The following is a 25039-nucleotide window of genomic DNA, read 5'->3' on the forward strand; positions in this document are numbered from 1 at the left end:
GGTTAGATACACAGCTCAGCAGACTGTATCACACAGGATAGGATTAGATACACAGCTCAGCAGACAGTATCACACAGGATAGGGTTAGATACACAGCTCAGCAGACAGTATCACACATGATAGGATTAGATACACAGCTCAGCAGACAGTGTCATACATGATAGGGTTAGATACACGGCTCAGCAGACAGTATCACACATGATAGGATTAGATACACAGCTCAGCAGACAGTATCACACATGATAGGATTAGATACACAGCTCAGCAGACAGTATCACACATAATAGGATTAGATACACAGCTCAGCAGACAGTGTCCTACATGATAGGGTTAGATACACGGCTCAGCAGACAGTATCACACATGATAGGATTAGATACACAGCTCAGCAGACAGTATCACACAGGATAGGATTAGATACACGGCTCAGCAGACAGTATCACACATGATAGGATTAGATACACAGCTCAGCAGACAGTATCACACAGGATAGGATTAGATACACAGCTCAGCAGACAGTATCACACATGATAGGATTAGATACACAGCTCAGCAGACAGTATCACACATGATAGGATTAGATACACTGCTCAGCAGACAGTATCACACATGATAGGGTTAGATACACAGCTCAGCAGACAGTACATGATAGGGTTAGATACACAGCTCAGCAGACAGTATCACACATGATAGGGTTAGATATACAGCTCAGCAGACAGTATCACACATGATAGGGTTAGATACACAGCTCAGCAGACAGTATCACACAGGATAGGATTAGATACACAGCTCAGCAGACAGTATCACACATGATAGGATTAGATACCCAGCTCAGCACACAGTATCACATGCTATGGTTACATACACTATCTTAGCACAGGGTATCACACCTCACAGGCTTGGATACCTCAGCACAGAGTCTTGCATCCTTGCTCTGCAGACGGAGCAGTAATGTGGGAATTATTCTGTCCTCGCTTCTCCTTTCCTTTCATAAATCTATTTAAACTGAATCCCGGACGCAGATTTGATTATAAGCCGCTAATTGCTGTGGCGTGTTCCGTCACCACCGTCCTCCAGCAGCAGAAGGGATTCAGGAGACGGAGGCATATTTCTTAGATCTTTCTAACGTTTCTGCCCCGGTTATTTTCACAATCTATTGATTTGTACAAGTCGGATATATTTAACCCCTGCAGCGAGATGTCGCCCTTAAAGGGATTGAATCAGCTAAGTAACTGAACTACCACTGGCTGCAGAAACATGGTGGAGTTGCTTAAGGTAATCATTCCATGCAGATTAACCCCTTTGGCTGCATTCCCACAATGAGGATTTGGTGGGTTTTTTGATGTTGCAAATTTTTTGCACCAATTAGGTTACTTGTGTTTTTTACATGCGTTTTTATCGCTTTTGTTTTCCACAAAAATTAGAACGAAAAGTGCTCCAAAACTCATATGTACCCCAAAATGGAGTCAATACAAACTAAAGCTTCCCCTACAAAACACAAATCCCTACACAGCTCCATTGATCTTAGCGTCAGAGAAAATGGTGACACAAACAAATTTTTAAAAGTTTTTCATTTTTTAAAAGTAGCAAAACATAAAAAACACAATGACCCCAATTCATAAAAGCAATTTTGCAAGAATTCTGGCATAAATTGTTTTGAAAGGCCACAATAGTTTTTTCACAACTCAGAGATTTTGGTATTTTTACTCCAGTTTCTCCCAGCTCCATCAAAATTAAAGGCGTCTTTCATAACTACAACTTGTCCTGCAGAAAACAAGCCCTGATATCTCTATGTCAATGTGAGGGCGCATTCAGGCACCTGTGCAGATAGGTCCGAGAGAGAAAGAGAAGGAAGGGGGAGAGAAAGAGAGAGATGAAAGAAAGAAAAGAGAGAAGTGAAAGAAAAGAGAAAGAGCGAGGAGGGAGGAAAAAAAGAAGAAAAATAGAAGAGAAAGGGAGAGAGAAAGAAAAGAGAGAGAAAGAAGAAAAAGGGAGAAAAGAGAATGAGAAAGGAGAGAGAAAAGAAGAAAAAGAGATAAATAAGAAAGAGAAGAAAAGGAGAAAAGAGAGGATGAAAAGAAGAAAAAGAGAGAAAGAGGAAAAAAAGAGAAAGAGAAGAAAAAGAGAGGAGAGAAAGAGAGAGGAGAGGAGAGAGAAAAGAAAGAAAGAGAAGAAAAAGAAAAGAGAGAAGGAGGAAAAGAAGAAAGAAAGAGAAGAGAAAGAGAGCGAAGGAGAAGCGAAAGAGAGAGAAGGGGTGAAGAAAGAAAGAGAGAAGAGAAAAGAGAAGAAAGAATGATGAAAAAGAGAGAAGAGAGAAAGAGAAAGAAAAGAGAGAGAAAGAAGAAAAAGAGAGAAGAGAGAAGGAGAGAGAAAAGAGAGGAGGCAAAAAAGAAAGAAAGAAGAGAAAGAGAGAGAGAAAGAGGAGGGTAGACAAAAGAAGGAAGAAAAAGAGAGAGAAAGGAAAAAAAAGAGAGAGAAGAGAAAGAGAAATATGCAGCTGTGACGCTCGGTCGGGAGGCCTCGACCAGTCCATACATTGCGATCCGATCTTGGACTGATTTGCACCGACCTCTGAATGCTGCATAAGATATAAAAAAATGATGGTTCTTGTGAAAAGGAAAATAAAGACCCTCAAGCTGCCAATAAATAGACCTCCAGACTGTCCCTGCACTCACACGCTGTGGCGGGTCCAGGACAGGGTCCGGACAGTCTACATCTCGTCACTGTTACAGGAATGTTTCCCTCTACTGACAGCGCGCAGAGATCTTACAATGGAATTGTGGAAATTGAAGCAAAGTATATTAGACGGTTACTAAAAATTTTTCAAAATATCCCATTAATCCTCCCGATCTCATTACACCCCGCTAGTTTTATTGTAAGAGATGAATTGCCGAACTAGGAGGTGATAAGAAAGCCCTCCGGTTACACAAGCCGCCGGTGTAGAATTGTATCCTCGGTCACACTCTGATAACCATGGAGCGGGCACAAAGGGACAATTTAGGAGCGGTGGAAAGAGATCCCTGGTGGGCACGGAGCGGGATGTAATTATAACTTTTTCACTCTGTCCGGGTCACACGCTCAGGTTCCAGCATCAGAGCGCTACAACACCTGTTACCTAAGCTCAATCCCCTCAGGAGGCCAAGGGACACAGGGCGGACCGCCATTGTTGGTTTGTAAGCACTTGGCACAGACATGGGAACATCTGGGAGATAGCGGGCACATGAATTAGTAAATGAAGGAAACGGGAGATGCCAGGGAGCCTGAATCAATAGTAGAAAAGAGCAGTCATACAATATGATCCAAGCAGGGGCTGAGACCACTAAAGAAGTACTCTATTCAAAAATAAAAGAGAGGTCATCACTTACTATTCCCTCCAAAACATGGGTGCGACCACTACAAATTTGTAGTCACATGACACAAGTCAACCGAGTGATCCCTCCCCCGAGGAACACCTCTGTAAGCCACACGCAATCACTGCCAACACTTTGGGGCAAATCTACTAAAACTTCTAATTTTTCACTTTCTTATTGTTAACTTGGCTGTATTCACAATTGTGACGACACAGCTTTTAATCTTAATTTTCCAGATGTCTATTTACAGTAGGTCAAAAGACTTTGTCATATTGTCTGAATGTTGACACTTGAGTTGATATTTACTGCAACTTATTGTCTGTTAATTTTGTAAGACAGAGGCGGAGAGTCATTGAACAATGGATGTTTACTAATTTTGCTAAATATGTTGATTAACCATTGTGTGGGCCCTGTGGCTTGTTGACTGGAAAAACAGAGAAGGACCAACTATGCAAATTGATTAAATGCTCAAACAATGAGACATGAAGCCCTGCCGCTTCCCTCTGACCTGTGAATGATGACCTGAGACACAGATGTAAATGTAAAAAGGGATTTCTATCCTGCTGCAAGGAGAATCAGAGGGACACTTCAGAACAGTAACTTGGACACATGGCTCCATCAAGAGGGATACAGATTTGACTTTACAGGATGTCAGCTTAGGAGACCCTGGCCCCAGCAGAAGGGATACAGATTTGCTCCATTGACCATCACTGAACCTATGAAGACATTTAGTGAAACCAGGATTTTGACCCTCCGGTCACCTGGTCCCATGGATATGTTCGGAGAAGCCGGGTTGGGACCATCCAGTCACCTGGAACCCATGGATACACTCGGAGAAAGCCAGGTTGGGACCATCCGGTCACCCGGTCCCATGAATATGTTCGGAGAAGCCAGGGTGGGACCCTCTGGTGTCCTGGTCTTGTACCTCAATGGACTGTCAGCTTCCTAAGTTTGCCGGTACCTCCTCTCTATGGGTGTCCACCCAAAGCGGCGTACCACTGGTTGAGGTAGTTGGCCTTGGAAGTCCCAAAGTCGCAGTTGCTCTGTTCCTGGCGGGTCAGCGGAAGGGTGAGACTGTGTAATTTTTCACCTTCTTGGGTGTTTGCTGGGACTGTTCTATATGATATTGTCTGTTCGGTGGTTCAATAAAGTATTGCCACACTGTCTAACCCTCAACCTGTGTTGTCTGAGTAGTATTATGCCGACGGAAGCCCTCGGGTCTTCATAACAATTCTTTAGGCTTCAGAGCAAAAATCACCAGTCTTTATTGCTACTTCCAAAAGGTGGCACTAGAGTTCCTATCTTCTTCCTCTCTGAAGATGCCAAAGTATTCACCTTTTATAAAGTGTGATTTTCACAATAGGTCAGTACTCCAGCTATTGTGATATTTCAAGTCATAGCATGTTGGGAGTTATACTTTTACAACAACTGAAGTGCCGGAAATTGCTGACTCCACAATAGGTGCTGTACTGTCATACCATGAAAGAAGAACTAACTGCCCCTGTACTATAGGGGTGATTCTGTCAACAAGTTTGCTGACTGTTTCCAGGAACAGTCAGTATAAATTATCCAACTTTCTTAAGACGAGCTATAAATAATGTCTCTTGTTCTAGTGGACCCAGTACATCCATGCCCCCCTCAGACTACACATTGCACTTTGTAGCGTCGGCGTCCCTGCCCTCTGCTAGGCAGGGACGCTGTTCCCCTCACCTCTCTGCTCCGAGCCCGGCGTCCTCCTCCCGCTCTGCTGGCAGCGCGCGCTCCTTCCCGGCCACTGTGCTTAGGGCGCGCGCGCGCTTCCTCCCTCTTAAAGGGGCCGCGCGCACCGTCCTAAGGAGTCCCCGGCCAATGGCCGGAGGACTTCACCATATATAAGGCACCTCCTCCAAAATGGAGGTGCCCGAGCAATGTTGTTGCACAGTTCACTACTCTGCTTCAGCCCTCAGGTCCCGTTGCCAGTTACCTGCCTGATTCCTGCCAGAGTCCTGCCAGTTTGCTGTGTTTCCTGCCTGTTATTCCTGCTACCTGCCTGCTAGCCTGAGGTCCGACGGTCTGCCTTACTACTCCTGTCAGTCTGTCTAAGGACCAGCTTGCCCGCTCACCTGGGAGCGCACATCAACTACCTGCCTGCTTGCCTGAGGTCCGACGGTCTGCCTTCCAACTCTTGTCAGTCTGTCTATGGACCAGCTTGCCCGCTCACCTGGGAGCGCACATCTGCTACCTGCCTGCTAGCCTACCTGTAGGCTCTGCCGTCACGTGCTGTGACCACCTGCCTGTCCAGTGACTCCTGCCCGCTCACCTGGGAGCGCTCATCTGCTGCCTGTCTGCTAGCCTACCTGGAGGCTCTGCCGTCACGTGCTGTGACCACCCGCCTGTCCAGAGACTTCTGCCCGCTCACCTGGGAGCGCTCATCTGCCGCCTGTCTGTTGGTCTTCCTGGAGGCTCCGCCGTCACATGCTGTGACCACCCGTTTATCCAGAGACTCTCGCCTGCTCACCTGGGAGCTCACGTCTACCATCAGCCGCCACAGGTCGTACCAACCCTTTACCCAGAGACTGCCCCGGTCACTTGCCGTGACCTCCTGCCCGTTCATCCAGAGACTGCCCCGGTCACTTGCCGTGACCTCCTGCCCGTTCATCCAGAGACTGCCCCGGTCACTTGCCGTGACCTCCTGTCCGTTCATTCAGAGACTGTCCCAGTCACCTGCTGTGACTGCCTGCCCGTCTACCCTGGTCGCCACCCGCTCCCTTACAAGGACCGCCCCCTTGTATAGTAGCTCAGAGGTTCCGCCTCCCAGACCCGTTACAGTTTGCTCGGGCCATGGAACCCGGTGGCACCCAAGCTCCCTCGCTCTCGGACCTCTGCCATGAACTGTCCCGTCAGAGGTCCCAACAGGAGTCCATCCTGGGTCACCTGCAGAATGTCAATTCTCGCCTGGACACTCTGACTGCTCCACCAGCAACCACCGCCAGTGCCCTGACTCGCAACCCGGCAGCTCCGCTGCCCACCAATACCATGGTATCCTACCCCGGACCCCGGCTTTCTGCACCTCCTCGCTTCGGAGGCGACTCCGCCCAGGCTCGGGGCTTCATAAATCAGTGCACCCTGCACTTTGAACTCCTGTCCCACCAGTTTAACTCCGACTGGGCCAAAATTGCCTTCATCATGTCCCATCTCACCGGGGAGGCCCTGGCCTGGCTAAATCCTCTATGGGAGAGAGGAGACCCCCTGGTGTCCGACTTGCCTGCCTTTCTCATGGCTTTCCGGAAAATCTTCGACGAACCCGGACGGAAGACCTCATCCGCATCATCTCTGCTACGCCTCCGTCAGGGAAGTCTCACCGTGGGCCAATATGCCATACGGTTCCGTACCCTTGCCTCGGAGCTGGCCTGGGATAACGACGCTCTGGTATCCGTCTTCTGGGAGGGTCTGTCCGGCCGTATTAAAGATGAACTTGCCGGTCGGGACATTCCTACCACTCTCGATGACCTAATAACTCTTGCCACCCGGATTGATCTACGGTTCCAGGAGCGTGCCAAAGAGGTCACCCGTGAGAGGAGGTTTCCACGTCTAGCTCCTACTTTTCAGAAATCCGTCTCTCCCCAGGTACACTCTTCTGAGCCTATGCAGGTCGACCAGACCAAGATGGTCAAAACCCGTCAGGCCTTACGCCGTGCCGAAGGGAGCTGCTTCTACTGTGGCAGTAAGGAGCACCGGATCCGTACCTGCCCGGAGAGGTCGGGAAACGCCTGTGTCTTGGTTCGCTCAGAGAGGTCAACCTAGACAAGAATAAATCCTCTCCATCTCTGCTACTGTCAGTCTCTATTATCTGCGGGGAGAATCGTTATTTCGAACTAGCCCAACTTGACTCTGGAGCGGCCGGGAATCTTATCTCACAGTCCCTGGTAGAAAAATACCGCATTCCCACCAAACCTCTGGCTGTACCATTATCTGTCGCTGCTGTGGATGGGGGCCTCTTACCACGTCCCATCCAACTCATCACCGAATCCGTAACTCTGCAGGTGGGAATGCTGCATTCTGAGAGCATCTCTTTTCATGTTCTGCCTGGACTCTCTCATGCCCTCTTACTAGGTCTACCTTGGCTCCAGAGACATGCACCCGTGCTTGACTGGCAGACCGGAGAAGTCCTTCGCTGGGGACAGGACTGTCATAAGACTTGTTTGGTTCCTGTTCATCCCGTCCGTCCTTCTCCTACCCCAACTAATCTACCTGGACTTCCGATTCCCTATTGGTCATTTGCTGATGTCTTTAATAAAAAAGAGGCAGAGACATTACCCCCTCATAGACCATACGACTGTCCTATCGACCTGTTACCCGGTACTACTCCTCCCCGTGGGCGTTTTTACCCATTGTCCGCTGCTGAGACCCGGTCGATGTCCGAATATATTGAGGAGAATTTGGCCAGGGGATTCATCCGGAAATCTACCTCCCCGGCGGGAGCAGGCTTCTTCTTCGTAAAAAAGAAGGACGGCTCTCTCCGTCCCTGTATAGACTATAGAGGCCTTAACCAGATCACGGTAAAGAATAAGTACCCCCTTCCGCTCATTCCAGAATTATTTGATCGCCTGAGGGGGGCTAGAGTCTTCACCAAACTGGACCTCCGTGGGGCGTACAACCTGGTCCGTATCCGTCAAGGGGATGAATGGAAGACTGCATTCAACACCCGGGACGGCCACTATGAATATCTGGTAATGCCCTTTGGTCTCTGTAACGCTCCTGCCGTCTTTCAAGAGTTGGTCAATGACATCTTCCGGGACCTTCTCTACTCCTGCGTTGTGGTGTACCTGGACGACATCTTGGTCTTCTCTCTGGATCTCCAGACTCACCGGAGGAACGTTCGTCAGGTCCTGCTCAGGCTCAGGCAGAACCACCTCTTCGCTAAATATGAGAAGTGCCTCTTTGAGCAGACCTCGCTTCCGTTTTTGGGCTACATTATTTCTCAGACCGGCCTACGAATGGATCCAGAGAAACTGTCTGCCATCGAGAAATGGCCCCGACCGGAGGGGTTGAAGGCCATTCAGCGGTTCCTGGGCTTCGCCAACTACATCCGCCTATTCATACCGCACTTCTCTTCCCGGACTGCCCCAATTTCCGCGCTCACCCGTAAGGGTACTAATCCCAAAGAGTGGCCGCCCGAAGCAGAGGGGGCCTTTCTTTCCTTAAAACAGGCCTTCTCTTCCGCCCCGGTGCTGCATCGTCCGGACGGCAACAAGCAGTTCTTTCTGGAGGTTGACGCCTCCTCTGGAGCCGGAGCTGTACTTACTCAAAAATCTTCTTCCGGGAGGATGGTAACTTGCGGCTTCTTCTCCAAACTCTTCTCCTCTTCTGAGCGTAATTATTCCATAGGAGACCGAGAGTTATTGGCCATCAAGCTGGCATTGGAGGAGTGGCGTTACCTACTCGAGGGGGCTCTTCATCCGGTAATAATTTACACTGACCACAAGAACTTGGCTTATCTCCAGCATGCCCAGAGACTTAATCCGCGCCAAGCCCGGTGGTCCTTGTTTTTTGCTCGCTTTGATTTTGTTCTACATTTTCGCCCGGCTGACAAGAACATCAAAGCAGACGCCTTGTCCCGATCCTTTCTGGTATCTGATCTCGAGGAAGAACCTAAACATATCATCGATCCCGCCAGAGTAATGCAGGTGGCTCCCGTGAGTCTAAATCGTCTCCCTCCCGGTAAGACGTTCGTATCGGTACCTGATCGGGAGAAGATCCTACACTGGGGTCATTCGTCTAAACTAGCTGGCCACGCCGGTCAGAAAAAGACCCTACAGCTTATTTCCCGGCACTACTGGTGGCCTAACCTGCGCAAGGATGTAATAGACTTTGTTTCTGCCTGTGTGTCCTGTGCCCGCAACAAAGTTCCGAGACACCTGCCAGCCGGTCGCCTTCTTCCTCTGCCAGTACCTGCTGCCCCCTGGCAGCATATAGCGATGGACTTCATAACTGATCTTCCCGTCTCTGCCGGTTGTACGGTCATTTGGGTGGTCGCTGACCGCTTTTCCAAGATGGCTCACTTCATTCCCCTGCCAGGCCTCCCGTCTGCACCCGATCTGGCTAAAGACTTTATCCGCCACATCTTCCGTCTTCATGGCCTGCCCCGTCACATCGTGTCGGATCGTGGGGTACAGTTCACTTCTCGTTTCTGGAGAGCCACTTGTAAATTGCTAGACGTCACCCTGGACTTCTCCTCCGCTTACCATCCACAGTCTAATGGTCAAGTGGAGCGGATCAATCAGATCCTGACCTGTTACCTCCGGCACTTCGTTAATGCCCACCATTCTGACTGGGTGGATCTCCTGCCATGGGCCGAATTCTCGTACAACAATCACGAGAGCGAATCTTCCTCCAAATCCCCGTTTTTTGTAGTCTTCAGTCAGCATCCTCGGATCCCGTTTCCCGTCTCCACCTCGGTGGACAATCCGGCTGCGGAATCTCTTGTTAACAAATTTTCCTCCACATGGGAAAGTACCCGGTCCGCACTCCTTCTGTCATCCGAGCGTATGAAAAGACATGCCGACAAAAAACGTCTGGATCCTCCTCAATTCCGTCCAGGGGATAAGGTCTGGCTCTCGTCCAAGTATGTCCGGCTCAAGATTCCTTCCTATAAGTTAGGGCCTCGGTTCATCGGTCCTCTGGAGGTCATCAGTCAGATCAACCCGGTGGCCTATAAATTGAAACTCCCGGCCAACTTACGGATCCCTAACTCCTTCCATGTATCTCTCCTCAAACCTGTGGTACTTAACTCTTTTTCCAAGTCTACAGGTACGCCTCCTGCTCCGGTTTCTGCTGAGGACGAGTTTGAGGTAGAGAACATTCTTGCCACCAAAAGGGTAAGAGGAAAGACCTTTTTTCTGGTAGATTGGAAGGGGTTTGGTCCTGAGGAGAGAACGTGGGAGCCCCGGGAGAACATCCATGCCCCTCTCATTCTAGCTAAATTTCTGTCTGGCCTAAAAAAGGGGGGGCCTAAAGGGGGGGGTACTGTAGCGTCGGCGTCCCTGCCCTCTGCTAGGCAGGGACGCTGTTCCCCTCACCTCTCTGCTCCGAGCCCGGCGTCCTCCTCCCTGTTATGTTCTGCTACCAGAGCTAAGGAAAGAGAGGAGATCTGTCCCTACGATAGAACTCAGCTTGATCCCTACGATGTAACAGGGGACCTGATCCTGCGATCAGACCTGCTAAAGTCCTAAGCTAGTCTGTACGGAGACCTATAGATGTGGGGAAGGAATCCCTACAAGTACTAAGGACTGGGAGGAAAATGGGACACCTCCTAACAGAAATAGTAGCAGACAGACGAACAAACAAAATATAAAGAACACAGAGGTCCGTAGACCAAGCAAACTAACAGAGTAGATACAGAGCACAGGCTAGCTAGAAAGTAGTTATACAATGAAGTCCAGCAAAGCCAGAAGGGCGGAGCAGGATTAAATAGGCCAACAAGGTCATGTGACCAGCAAAGGAAAAAACCTAAGAGCAAGGTTCTAACAGTACCCCCCCTTCTAAGAGGATCCTCCGGATCCCCTTGGACCAGGCTTATCAGGAAATCTCCTGTGAAACGCTCTGATAAGTCTGGACGCGGAAACATCATCAGACCTCACCCAAGAGTTATCCTCGGGTCCGAAACCTTTCCAGGCCACAAGATACTGCAAACTACCTCTATACCGTCTAGAGTTAAGGATGCGAGAAATTTCATATTCCCCGTCCTCCACCACCGGAGGAACAGAGGCAGAGGCGTCACAATCCGATACAACCGCTTTTTTCAACAGAGAGACATGAAATACCGGATTAATTCTCCAGGAGGTAGGAACCTCCAACCTAACAGCAGATTGGTTGACAACCTGAAGCACCTTAAAGGGCCCTACAAACTTGGGACCCAATTTCTTAGAAGGAATCCTCAACCGCAGATTCCTAGAGGACAACCAAACCATGTCACCAACAGCGAACAAAACCTCCTGTCGTTTCCTATCAAAGTAGTCTTTAGATTTTCTGTTGGCCTCCTGAAGATTACAACGCACATCCGTCCAAACTCTCTCTAAATCACCGGAAAAATTCTCCTCCTCAGGCACGGCAGATCCCAACTTGGAGAACAACCCAAACGACGGATGTCTCCCAGAACAACAAAAAAAAGGCGAACAACCAGCAGAAGAAGATGTATGGTTGTTAAGAGCAAATTCAGCAAGTGGCAGAAACTCAGACCACCCCTCTTGATTGTCTGCCACAAAACAACGCAAGAACTGCTCAACATCCTGGTTTTTCCTTTCTGTCTGGCCATTAGATTCAGGATGATATCCGGACGAGAACGACAAATGAACTCCCAACCTGTCACAAAAGGCACGCCAAAAACGAGCCACGAACTGAGGACCCCTATCAGAAACAATGTCAGTAGGAACGCCATGAAGTCTGACAATTTCCTTGACAAAGGCCTTAGCGAGAGTTTTAGCGCAGGGCAGTTTGACGAAGGGAACCAAGTGACACATCTTGCTAAAACGGTCCACGACCACCCAGATGACAGTAAAACCCTCAGAGGGGGGAAGGTCAGTTATAAAGTCCATAGCCAAATGTGTCCAAGGAGCACTGGGAACCTCCAAAGGACAAAGCAACCCCGCAGCAGGAGTATGTGAGGACTTAGATCTAGCACATATAGTACATTGACGCACCCACTTAATGACTTCCTTCTGCCATCCAGGCCACCAAAAACTGCGACCCACCAGTCTCTTGGTCTCAGAGATTCCGGGATGACCTGCCAACTGAGATTCGTGACACTCAACAAACAAATCTCTCCTAAAGGTCCCAGGCACAAACAACCTCCCATGAGGAGTGTTAGAGGGGGCATTCTCCTGTGCTTTAAGAATCTCATCTTCCAAAACGGAGTCCAAAGCAGCTATCACAACACCTTCTTGTAAAATGTTCTCCTCTTTCTCAGCACCGACTATGGGAGAAAAACTGCGAGACAAGGCATCCGCCTTAACATTCTTAGTACCAGGGATGTAAGTAACGGAGAAATTAAACCGCGAGAAAAACAGTGCCCACCTAGCCTGACGGGCATTCAGGCGCTTGGCAGCATCAAGATATATCAGATTTTTATGATCCGTAAGAACCTGAACGGGAAATTCCGCACCTTCCAAGAAGTGGCGCCAGTGTTCAAATGCGAGTTTAATAGCCAATAATTCCCGATTACCAATATCGTAATTCAGTTCAGTCTCCGAAAATTTTTTTGAAAAAAAGGCACAGGGATGTAATCCATCCCCGTTATCCTGAGACAATACTGCGCCAACCCCCACAGAGGAAGCATCAACCTCAACCAAAAACGGCTTAGTCACATCAGGCTGCATAAGGATGGGAGCAGAGGTGAACCTCTCCTTGAGATACACAAAAGCTTCAATGGCCTCAGAAGACCACTGAACCGCATTAGCACCTTTCCTGGTGAGATCGGTCAGAGGTTTGACAATACTAGAAAAATTTTTTATGAATTTTCTGTAATAATTGGCGAAACCTAAAAACCTCTGTATCGATTTCAAACCAATAGGCCTAGGCCATTCCTGTACAGCTTGAACTTTAACCGGGTCCATCTCAAAACCTTCGCTGGAGATAATGTAACCCAAAAAACTAATTCTCTGTACAGCGAACTCACATTTCTCCAGCTTAGCAAAAGCGAATTGTCCATTAATAACTGTAATACCTCACGTACGCTCCGCCAATGAGACTCCAGATCCGGCGAATAAATCAAAATGTCATCCAAATACACAACCACATTTTTGCCGATCAAAGGTCTAAGGATGTCATTAATAAGATTCTGAAAAAATGCAGGAGCATTAGTAAGACCAAAAGGCATAACCAGATTCTCAAAATGACCCACAGGAGTGTTAAAAGCAGTCTTCCATTCGTCACCCTCCTTCATGCGCAACAGATTGTATGCCCCCTTAAGGTCAATTTTAGAGAACCACTTGGCCCCCATTAACTGGTTAAACAGATCAGGAATCAATGGCAGTGGGTAAGGATTGCGTACAGTAATTTTGTTAATCTCACGAAAATCCAGACAAGGACGTAAACCGCCGTCCTTTTTTTTTACAAAAAAAAATCCAACCGCCACAGGAGACTTAGAGGGCCTAATGTGACCGGCGGCCAAACTTGTCTGTATGTATTCCTCCAAAGCCTTCCTCTCAGGAATAGTAAGGTTAAATAAACGACTTTTAGGAAGAGTCGCTCCAGGGACAAATTCAATAGAACAATCATAGTCTCTATGGGGAGGCAAAACCTGCGATTCCTTCTCAGAAAAAACTCTCCAAAAATCCTGAATAGGAACAGGCAATTCTCCCCTATCCAAAGCTGCAATACGCCCGTTACAACACTTGTCATAACATTTATGGCTCCAGGATTTAATTTCACTGGTAGACCAATCCAGTACAGGATTGTGAAATTTTAACCAGGGCAATCCCAATATTACTGGAGAAGGCAAGTTATTCAAAACTACCAAATCCAATTTCTCATGGTGAACACCATTAATAGTGAGAGGAAATTCACAGACCTTGAGAGTAATATTCTTCAAAGGGGAACCATCCACAGAAACCACAGCAATGGGGGATGATAAAGGTTCGGGTTTTAAATTGAGTCTTTCCAAGAATCCCCCATCAATTACATTCAGAGTAGACCCACAATCAACAAACACCCGAAATTCCATTAATTTTTCCTGAGCAATCGTGGAAGCAGCTAAAAATATACCCTTGGAATTTAAACAGGCAATACGGGCATGACTGACAATTTTTTTTTCTTTCTTCATACGAAGCTCACAGCCTTTAATCAAATGACCAGATTTTCCGCAATAGAAACACAAGCCTTCAGAAAATCGACGGTCTTTTTCTTGAGAGCGAGGTGCCACCGATCCAATCTCCATCGGTTCACCACTGTTAGTACACACATTCTCATAACCAGAAACTGACATAGCAGAGGATTTGCTCTCATTAACCCTTGCACGCAGTCTCCTATCCACCCGTATAGCTAATTGCATAGCCTGTTGCAAATCTTCAGGTGTAGGATAAGCAATTAGCAGGTCTTTAACCCTTTCATTGAGCCCAGCAAGAAATAGACTTTTCAGAGCAGAATCGTTCCACCCTGTTTGAGTAGACCAACGACGGAAATGAGTACAATATTTTTCCACATTACCTGATCCCTGTCTCAAACGTCTTAACTCAGTCTCAGCTGATGCGACACGGTCAGGATCATCATATAATAGCCCCAAAGCAGAAAAAAAACTATCCACTGATCTGAAGCATGTATCACTAGGTTGCAAAGAAAAGGCCCACTCCTGAGGCTCTTTGCGCAAAAGTGACATTATGAACCCTATGCGCTGGGATTCATCCCCAGAGGACTTGGATCTCAAACGAAAATACATCATACTGTGTGTTGGAACACTGGGGCATCATACTGTATGTGGGGACACTGGGACATCATACTGTGTGTGGGGACACTGGGGCATCATTATGTGTGTGGGGACACTGGGGCATCATACTGTGTGTGGGAACACAGACATCATACTGTGTGGGGACACAAGCATCATACTGTGTGTGGGGACACTGGGGCATAATACTGTGTTTTGGAACACTGGGACATAATACTGTATGTGGGAACACTGGGACACAATACTGTATGTGGGAACACTGGGACATCATACTGTGTGTTGGAACACTGGGGCATCATACTGTGTGTGGGGATACTGGGGCATCATACTGTGTGTGGGGATACTGGGGCATCATACTGTGTGTGGGGATACTGGGGCATCATACTGTGTGTGGGGATACTGGGGCATCATACTGTGTGTGGTGGGCACTGTGGAAGTATCATACTGTATCGGGAGATTTTAGTGTAATGACTCTGATTCCATTCGGGTTTTTGCTTTATGGTGCCATCTTCTTAAGTTATTGGACCTTCTAAATGTGCACACTTCAGGCATGCTGGACTACTGGAATGGTACTGTATTTATATTCTCTGCCTGTTATAGCCCATATAACAGTCTGACTAAATCCGCGACTCTTTCCCGTACTGGCTCCAAAGGTTAAATGAATCGCCTTTTCCCTGAATAATGAATAATTGGAGTCTGTATTCAGCCACCATCGATCAGATCTCCTTTAGGCACATCATTGTAATATATATGTATAATTTACAACACACATACAAATGAGGAGCCCCGACGCCGAATCGCAAGTTGTGACACAAACGAATTAGCGTGATTTATATGCAAATGAGTCATGCTACGCACAGGCGACGGGGTTACAGAGAGGGAACCGAATGCTGCGTTATAACATTAGGCATAATCACGTTTCTGCTTAAACTGTAAAGCGGCTGGGATGACAGATAAAATAGTATGATTTATGCAAGGAGAGCACCATGGGCTGCGTATGATGAACGGGCACCGCCGCCCCGGCTCTGTAATGTAACTGACCCCTTTTAGCACCACGGGGTTTTGAAATCTGCCCCGGTTGCACTGAAGGTGTTACATTTTTCACAGATGATAATATTTCTCCATCATTACCAAACATTGCTCAGATCAGACCTTTCCATGACTCTCATAAGCAAATGTAATTTTCCTGCATAAAAACTGCTTCTCGGATCACAAACGAAAGATTAATTTATTCATTTATTACCAAGATGGCTGAAATTTACTCTGACACTCACGTACAAAGGATCAAACCTCACAGAGACATTATGGATTACTTTAAAAAATAGTCTTGCATAATAGTTCTTGTACAGAGGCAGTATTATAGTAGTTATATTCTTGTACATAGGGGGCAGTATTATAGTAGTTATATTCTTGTACATAGGAGCAGTATTATAGCAGTTATATTCTTGTACATAGGAGGCAGTATTATAGCAGTTATATTCTTGTACAGAGGCTGTATTATAGTAGTTATATTCTTGTATATAGGGGGTAGTATTATAGTAGTTATAGTCTTGTACATAGGGAGCTGCATTATAGTAGTTATATTCTTGTACATAGGGGGCAGTATTATATTAGTTATATTCTTGTACATAGGAGCAGTATTATAGTAGTTATAGTCTTGTACATAGGGAGCTGCATTATAGTAGTTATATTCTTGTACATAGGGGAAGTATTATAGTAGCTATATTCGTGTACATAGGGGCAGTATTATAGTAGTTATACTCTTGTACCTATGGACAGTATTATAGTAGATATATTCTTGTACATAGGGAGCAGTATTATAGTAGTTATATTCTTGTACATAGGGAGCAGTATAATAGTAGATATATTCTTGTACATAGGGGCAGTATTATAGTAGTTATATTCTTGTACATTGGAGGCAGTATTATAGTAGCTATAATCTTGTACATAGGGGCAGTATTATAGTAGTTATATTCTTGTACATAGGAGGCAGTATTATAGTAGTTATAATCTTGTACATAGGAGGCAGTATAATAGCAGATATATTCTTGTACATAGGGAGCAGTATTATAGTAGATATATTCTTGTACATAGGGGCAGTATTATAGTAGTTATATTCTTGTACATAGGGGCAGTATTATAGTAGCTATACTCTTGTACCTATGGACAGTATTATAGTAGATATATTCTTGTACATAGGGAGCAGTATTATAGTAGATATATTCTTGTACATAGGGAGCAGTATTATAGTAGTTATATTCTTGTACATAGGAGCATTATCGTAATGATATTCTTGTACATAGGGAGCAGTATTATAGTAGTTATATTCTTGTACATAGGGGGCAGTATTATAGTAGTTATATTCTTGTACATAGGGAGCAGTATTATAGTAGTTATATTCTTGTACATAGGGGCATTATCGTAATGATATTCTTGTACATAGGGAGCAGTATTATAGTAGTTATATTCTTGTACATAGGGGGCAGTATTATAGTAGTTATATTCTTGTACATAGGGACAGTATTATAGTAGTTATATTCTTGTACATAGGGGGCAGTATTATAGTAGTTATATTCTTGCACATAGGAGCAGTATTCTAGTAGTTATATTCTTGTACATAGGGGCAGTATTATAGTAATTATATTCTTGTACATAGGGGCAGTATTATAGCAGATCAGTAAGTGACACATCGCTGGAATCAGGGTCTCTGCCTCTACATCATGCTGCTCTCACATGGGGTAACAAAACCTGGTAACATATTCTCTTTTGTTATTCAACAGATTTTTCCAATTATTATTAACATTTCTCCAAATCTTTTCATGAAATATTTTTAATTCAATGTAACAATTTATACAAGAAAATGTGACATATAAAATGGGAGAAATTAAAATAAAATCCACAATTCCCCCGGTAGCAGAGTGCTGTGCTCCTCACCCCTTGTTCTCCACCTCCTGGATTGCCTTATATGCCATCTGATCTCCAGAGAACGCTGCTCTTTTATCAGAGCAAGATTTTAATAAGGACAAGAGGCTCAATATACGTGGTTTCATTTCCATCCTCAGGGCGCTGCAGAGACATCGGGCAAATGGGGAGAGGAGCTGGATATTTTATGTGCGTAATTTCTAACCATATGCAAGGTTTGATATTTCGGATCCCAGCTGGACGCTTGATGAAATGGCTTCTTCGGTTTAAGGTGAACATTATTTTAGATTGACATCAAATGGTGTTAATCCATTTTTAGCTTATCTCTCCAGGCGCGAGGGCAGCGGAAAAAGTGGTCAGGGACCAATGTGGTTAGTCCTGGAGTGTAGTACAGTGAGCTCTGTAATGAACGGGGCTGGCCAGATGTGGATGCTGCACATGGCAGTGACGTGCAGGCGGTCCGCCGTCACACTGAGGAACTCCAGTGGTGGGCTCAGGCCGCAGGTTCATGTGTTCTAACCATTTCATGCACTGAGCCCATAGGTTCCCTAAAATCATCCACTGTTTGTTTGTTTTTTACGAAATACTGGTTCCTGCTGGGAGCTAGGATCTACAAGTGATAAAACTTTTGAAAGCAATTTTTTTTATCCACATGAATTCTCAAAAATAGGATCAAGATTTTTCTCATCCTTCCACTTATCGCAAACCGAGAGGGACAGAATCCTTGATCTATCACTCCAGCAGATTGTAACCCCCCATCAGTCCTATTCAACGTTCGTGTCCAAGTGGTTGGGAAAACAACGATGAACTAGAATGATAGCAAGAGGTGCACAGAGGAGAACCTCTGCACGGACTGATCGTCAGATTAGTAGATCGTCGCGTAGTGATCACCTCTGTGCTGCAAGTGAAATTGGATGTCACATATGAAGCCTCAGGCTTCATATAGCGACTACACAAACCATAAGTCCACAACATTGGACTACTAGCCGGACGTCCTGCTACAGGTCCATTGACTTCACGCCACCGCTCACAAAGGCTGTCATAGTGCGAAGCAAGTGGGCAATGGAGGCTGAAATGGAGGTCTGTCCTACTTAGTGATGAGTCCTGCTTTTGTCTTAGATGCAATGATAGCAGCATTTTGGTTCAGAGACTATGTGGGCATCACCATGAAGAGACCTTCATAGGGGGGGACAATCTCCAAACACCAACTCCAACCACGAACTATACCTCCAACTCTAGAACCAGGCAGTAAGAACTAACACTGGCAATCCCTAAGTGCCAGAGGCCAGCATATATAGCGAGGTCAACACTAAACAGCTGAGACAATCCATGTAGGAAAGCTCCAGGAGCTTTAACAATGCAGGTTTTCTCTTTGCTAGCTGTGCTAGGGTTCTGGAGTAGGAGGCGAAGTTCATGGTTAGAGTTGGCATTTGGAGATTGTTAAGGAGATTGTTACTTGGAGTTTTGTCTTTGTGCACATTCTCATCCTCTCCTATTTGCTTTCTCCTTCCTTAAACTCCCCTGTGCCCCACTCTGTTGTTTGGTGTGGGAATTTTGTATGGTTGGTATTTTCATTTATCCCTGTCCATCTTCCCTGGTTAGTGTGTTCCTATATACTTCAGCTTCCAACTACCCTGGGTGGGGGAGGGGACAGATTGGTTAGACATAGGAGCATAGCAAGGCACGAGAACTCGGCGTCTCCACCTTCAGGAGTAATCTGGGGGACAGGGATAGACTAGGGTGTCCCTAGTTCTAGTGACCTGGTTAGCGTCCATAGTCTCAACACCATCGTGACACCGAGCGTGACAACTGCATAGAAATACATGAATCTGTCATGCTCAGGTTGGGAGAGCCGCTGGCCAGTCCGTGCACTGCATTCCATTCTCGGTGCAATTTATACTGCCGTCTGACTGCGCCCTTAGATTGATTTGGTCGTGGCCCCAGTGGTACGACCATTTTATCAACGTGTCCATTTTTCAACATGACAATGCCAAGCTGCATGTTGCTCGTGCTAATGTGCGTAGCCTGCGTGGCCTAAACATGTTACCGTGGCCTGCAGCATCTCTGGACTTGTCTTCCATCGAGCACATCTGGGACATCACTGGTCAGCAAGAACAAAGGAAGTTGCCAGCAGCAAAACTTGATGATTTGTCCAAGTGCATTCAGCATGGCAGGACCTTCCTCAGACGATCATTAATGACCTCGCTGATAGCAGCCGAAGCTGTAAGTGCGGGGGTTTCTGCACGTGGTGCTCATACTCCAGACTGAATAAATCGAGAGGTTTTGAATATTTGGTTTCCATTTTTTCATCATTTGCAGATCTGTAACGTCTCAATCGTGTGATTTCCATAATTTCACGACTTTCCTTCTTGGTGTTACATTTTCGTTATTGAGGAGCATAAAATAATTATTCATTTACAGTCTTAGGATTATTCATCCAATAGTAAAAAGTGAAGTGAGGGTAACATTTTATCACTGTACTTTGCTGATTTAGATCTTTGATTATATAATCAGATTGTATAGATCAGATTGTATCTCATAGCATTATCTAGCGTCGCTCTCTAATCCTGATTGTCTCCTAACCCCTGCTCTCTATTTGTGAGGTCACACATGTAGTCTCAGCCCTCCCCTCTGTTGTACTCAGAACCTAAATAATTGAGGCATAGTCCTTCTCCAGATCAATGAAGCCCACCTAGGGAGAGACCCCATTGTCTTAGCCCCTGGCTCTATACAGATGTGAATCCCTCTTACAAGGAAACAAGGTCCTAACCAAATGTCTGACATCTGCTGGGACACTGCTCCCATTTAGATGCAAATAATCAGCCGGTTCCTCAATGATACACAGATCGGTGAGTGAGAAAAGGATTTGGGGAGGTGCGGGTTGCCAAATCGGCAGATGTTCTGTCACCGGGCACAATGGCAGCGTCTTCCTTCTCGTAAAGGGTGGGACGGGTGATCTGCTGGGTTTGACCTTTTTAAGGATCATTCTCTGCTCCTATGCACTTTCCTTTATGTAACGCTATTCCCCAGTCACATGTTCTTTATCGGGGACAGTTGTTTTGGGGATTGCAATTTTTTTTAGCGATTGATTGGGATAAAGCTACCGCGAGTCACCAAGCTAATCCATAAGAAACCAACATGGCAGCCCTCCGATATGGGACAGGAGGTTATCTTCTCCTATCCGAAATGATTGGCAGGTTTCGACAAAATGTAACTTGCGCTTCCATTGCCTTTCGGAGATACTGGTTCTCATTGAAGATGCAATGCTCTATGGAAAAAATATGCAAATTAGCTCTCATCAAAAAGAAGAAGAAGAAGTGATCTTATATTAGTCAGACCAGAGACCCTTCCTTTGGAAGCAGGGCCAATACTCATCTTTGGAACTCCCGTGCCTGACCGTGGTGCTGGTGGAGGGAAATAGATGGGGGTACAAAATTCTAGTGATCGGTCAGACAATCACGGATCTAGTATTCATGAAAATCCAATTCCATGATTAAAATAATTAATTAAGTTCCATTTGGTTTTGGGGAAATCCGGGAAACCTCCAATATGGCTGCTATTATGGCTGTATGGCCTCAGGACTGTAAACATTAAAATATATGGGAAAGCTCAGTGACCACCACTGGGACATGTTAGTAGTATCAGCCATATTGGGGTTTTTTAACCTATTTTTTTCTACAAACAGATCTTAAACATAAGATTAGAATAGGCCAAAATGCAACTAATCAATCACCCATCAAATTGTTTGTATCAATCACCCCACACGCAAGTTAATTCCCAGGTTATTTGTGCGAATCGATGGTCCCAGCTTTAAAACGTGGCTCTGAAATTGTCATTCGGGACAGAAAGGAGGCCGCACATTGATGTCACTGCTTCATTGATTCTCTACTGGATGGCCGGAGATAGCCAGGCTCTGGTGGGGCAATTTCAGAGTCTCATTCTTGGGATCCAAAAGTTATAAGCTATGGTTTGGATTGGTGATAAATTTTAATGTTGGATATAATTTTTTAAAGGGGTTTTCCAGCTGTAAGAGTGGTGGACTGTACTATTGTGTTTTTACTCCTGAAGACACCAATCGACATGAGCTGTGTATTATAATGTATACTGTGTATTACTATTTGAGGCGTACATAATGTGATATGGTAATGTATAACGTATAGTGGGTGATAAGCATTGTTAGTATAATAGACATAGTGTGCAGAACGACTATAAGAAATGTAAAGTATAAGATAAGTATAGAGTATGACATAAGGTAGTGACTATAGGGATAGATATAGTTTAGGTTTGGGACTAGCCCATAGTGGGAGGGGTAAGCCCCAGTAAAAAGGGATTACTTCCTGTTAGTCAGATCGGGAAGTACAGTAACCAAGGTCAAGTTCAGGTTGCAGTGGGTGAGCATCTATTGTTTGGGGCAGTGGGAGGCCTTCCTGGAATCCCTTGTGGAAATTCCTGCAATGTCCAGAGCTCAAGGCTCGCAACAGGTACTACGAAGAGTGCCTTACCCTCTGGCATATAGGGAACGATGCGAAACCACGTGAAGGGAAGGTAACGGATCCCGGGTGCACTGTGGGACTGGACAGGAAATCCCTGGGGCTGACTGGAACATTAAATATAGGGATAGTCCAGGAGGAACAGATAGTAATGATGAAGATGCACTGTATTAAGGAAACTGGAACGTGAAGTGTGGTGCTCAATACTGCGTGTTGCAATCTGATGAACCTGAACTGTCCAGTAAACGTTTACTTGTTGAAACGAACGGGGTGTCCCCTGAGTTATGTGTGGCGGCTGCTGAGGATGGATGCCTGCGGCCTACAAGTGAGTGTGATGGACCCCACACCTGACAGCACATTTGGTCTGGGACACGATTTTCCTGTAAAGTGCCAGAGCTTTATGGAGCAGCAGCTCGGTCATGGCTACCGCCCTCGGTCACTTTGCACAGCAGATAAAATTCTTTTTAAAGGGGTTTAGACCAAGTTTTTTTAAAGAAAAAAAAATAGGTGATCCTCACCGATCCCGGACAGATCCTATTCTGAAACTTACAGGTCTCTACTTCTTATTCCAAAGTGACATGACACTCAGGAAATGACAGGAAGTGCCCTTTAAGCCAATCACTGATAGAGGCAGGTGTCCACTGCGGCCAGTGATTGGCTGATTGGCATTTCTTGCCATTTCCTGCAGTTAGTAGGTAGGATTTGTATGAGAGCTACCGGGGATTGGTAAGGTTAACTATTGCTTCTTCTTTTTGTTTTGAGCCCCCCTGAACCCTTTGATGGCTCGCATTCTGTATTTCTTCACTTTGCGGCCCATATGAGGCAGCAGCTAACTCTATATCTCCGGTGAGATTTGCTGAGTATTCTACATTTTCCTTAATGCGGAACGGAAAAGCTTGGGCTGAGTCAGCGCGGTCCCTCCTGGCCATTAACAGGGTAATGACAAGGTATGTGGGAGACCCCGTCTGACCAGATTGTCAAAAAATACTCTCCCATGTCTGAGCCAATATCTGCCTACTGGGTCCACCTGTAAAAACAGTCCAGAGTCCTTCCATAAACAGGAGGGCGAATTCTTATCCAAGATTAAATATAATCCCACCACTGAAGGCGGCCATCCATTCTTCACATGTCACTTTCTCTGTAAAAAAGCAACACGAAGAAATGCAAAAATAGTCAATCACATAAGAGCTTCCGAGAGCAAACACAAGAGGCTCCTGCTGACACGTGGCTTGTTCAATGTGAACGGGATTGAGCTACAGTACCAGTATAGTATGGCCACAACTATATGTAGATGGATAGATAATAGATAGATGATAGATAGATAGATAGATAGATAGGAGGATAGATAGATAGATATGGGATAGATAGATATGAGAGATAGATAATAGATAGATGATAGAGAGATAGATAGATATGAGATAGATAATGATACATAGATAGATAGAAAATAGATAGATATATAATAGATGGATGAGAGATAGATAATAGATAGATATGAGATATAGCTATATAGATAGATAAATAGATAGATATAGGATTGATAGATAATAGATGGATAGATGAATAGATAGAAGAGAGATAGATAATGGATAGATAAATATATATGATAGATAGATAGATATAGATAGATAGATAATGGATAGATAGATAATATATAGATATGAGAGATAGATAGATAATAGATAGATATAAGATATATAGATAATAGATAGATATAAGATAGATAGATAATAGATAGATAATAGATAGTAGATAGATATGAGAGATAAATAAATAGATAGATAGATAGATAGATAGATAGATAGATAGATAGAAATAGATAATGGATAGATAATATAGATAGATAGATAATAGATAGATATATTAATAGATAGATATTATAAATAGATATAGGATAGATAGATATTATAAATAGATATAGGATAGATAGATAAATAGAAATAGATAATAGATAGATAATATAGATAGATAGATAATAGATAGATAGATAAATATGGGATTGATAGATATGAGAGATAGATAGAGATAGATAGATAGATAGATAGATATGAGAGATAGATAGATAGATATGGGATAGATAGATAGATAGATATGGGATAGATAGATTGATAGATAGAAGGATAGATAGATACAGTAGATAATAGATAGAGGGATGGATAGATAGATAGATAGACAGATAGATAGATAGTTAGATAATAGATAGATAGATAGATAGATATGAGATAGATAGATAATAGATAGATACGTAGATAGATATGGGATAGATAGATATGGGATAGATAGATATAGATAGATAGATAGATATAGAGATAGCGTAGATAGTTATGAGAGATAGATAATAGATAGATATAGAGATAGATAGATAGTTATGAGAGATAGATAGATAGAAGGATAGATAGATAGTTATGAGAGATAGATAATAGATACATAGATAGTTATGGGATAGATATATAGATGTATATGGGATAGATAGATAGATAGATAGATAATAGATAGATAGATAGATAGATAGATAGATAGATAGATATGAGATAGATAGAAGGATAGATAGATACGTAGATAGATATGGGATAGATAGATAGATATAGAGATAGAGATAGATAGATAGATAGATAGATATGAGAGATAGATAATAGATAGATAGATATAGAGATATAGATATAGAGATAGATAGATAGTTATCAGAGATAGATAGATAGATAGATAGATAGATAGATAGATAGCTATGGGATAGATAGATAGATAGATAGATAGATAGATAGGAGGATAGATAGATAGATAGATAGATAGCTATGGGATAGATAGATAGATAGATAGATAGATAGATAGATAGATAGATAGATAGATAGATAGATGATACCA

At 44.7% G+C, this 25039-nt stretch overlaps 1 protein-coding gene across 12 annotated transcripts in view; it reads right to left on the bottom strand.

The window, feature by feature from the left end:
• Positions 1–25039, bottom strand: part of LOC141272107 (heparan sulfate glucosamine 3-O-sulfotransferase 3A1-like) — a 291265-nt gene that overhangs the window by 119442 nt on the left and 146784 nt on the right. For 8 of the 12 annotated variants that reach the window (XR_012321976.1, XR_012321972.1, XR_012321971.1 and 5 more), the window contains one exon: positions 19581–20955. The exons of the other annotated variants lie outside the window; for them this stretch is intronic. The gene's annotated coding sequence lies outside the window, so the exon portion shown is untranslated. Of the gene's footprint in view, positions 1–19580; positions 20956–25039 lie in introns of those variants that run through there. 12 annotated transcript variants of the gene reach the window in all.

Source organism: Phyllobates terribilis, unplaced genomic scaffold (assembly GCF_046119375.1).
Source record: "Phyllobates terribilis strain yellow unplaced genomic scaffold, ASM4611937v1 Scaffold_5__5_contigs__length_657084704, whole genome shotgun sequence".
Classification (NCBI taxonomy): Eukaryota; Metazoa; Chordata; class Amphibia; order Anura; family Dendrobatidae; genus Phyllobates; species Phyllobates terribilis.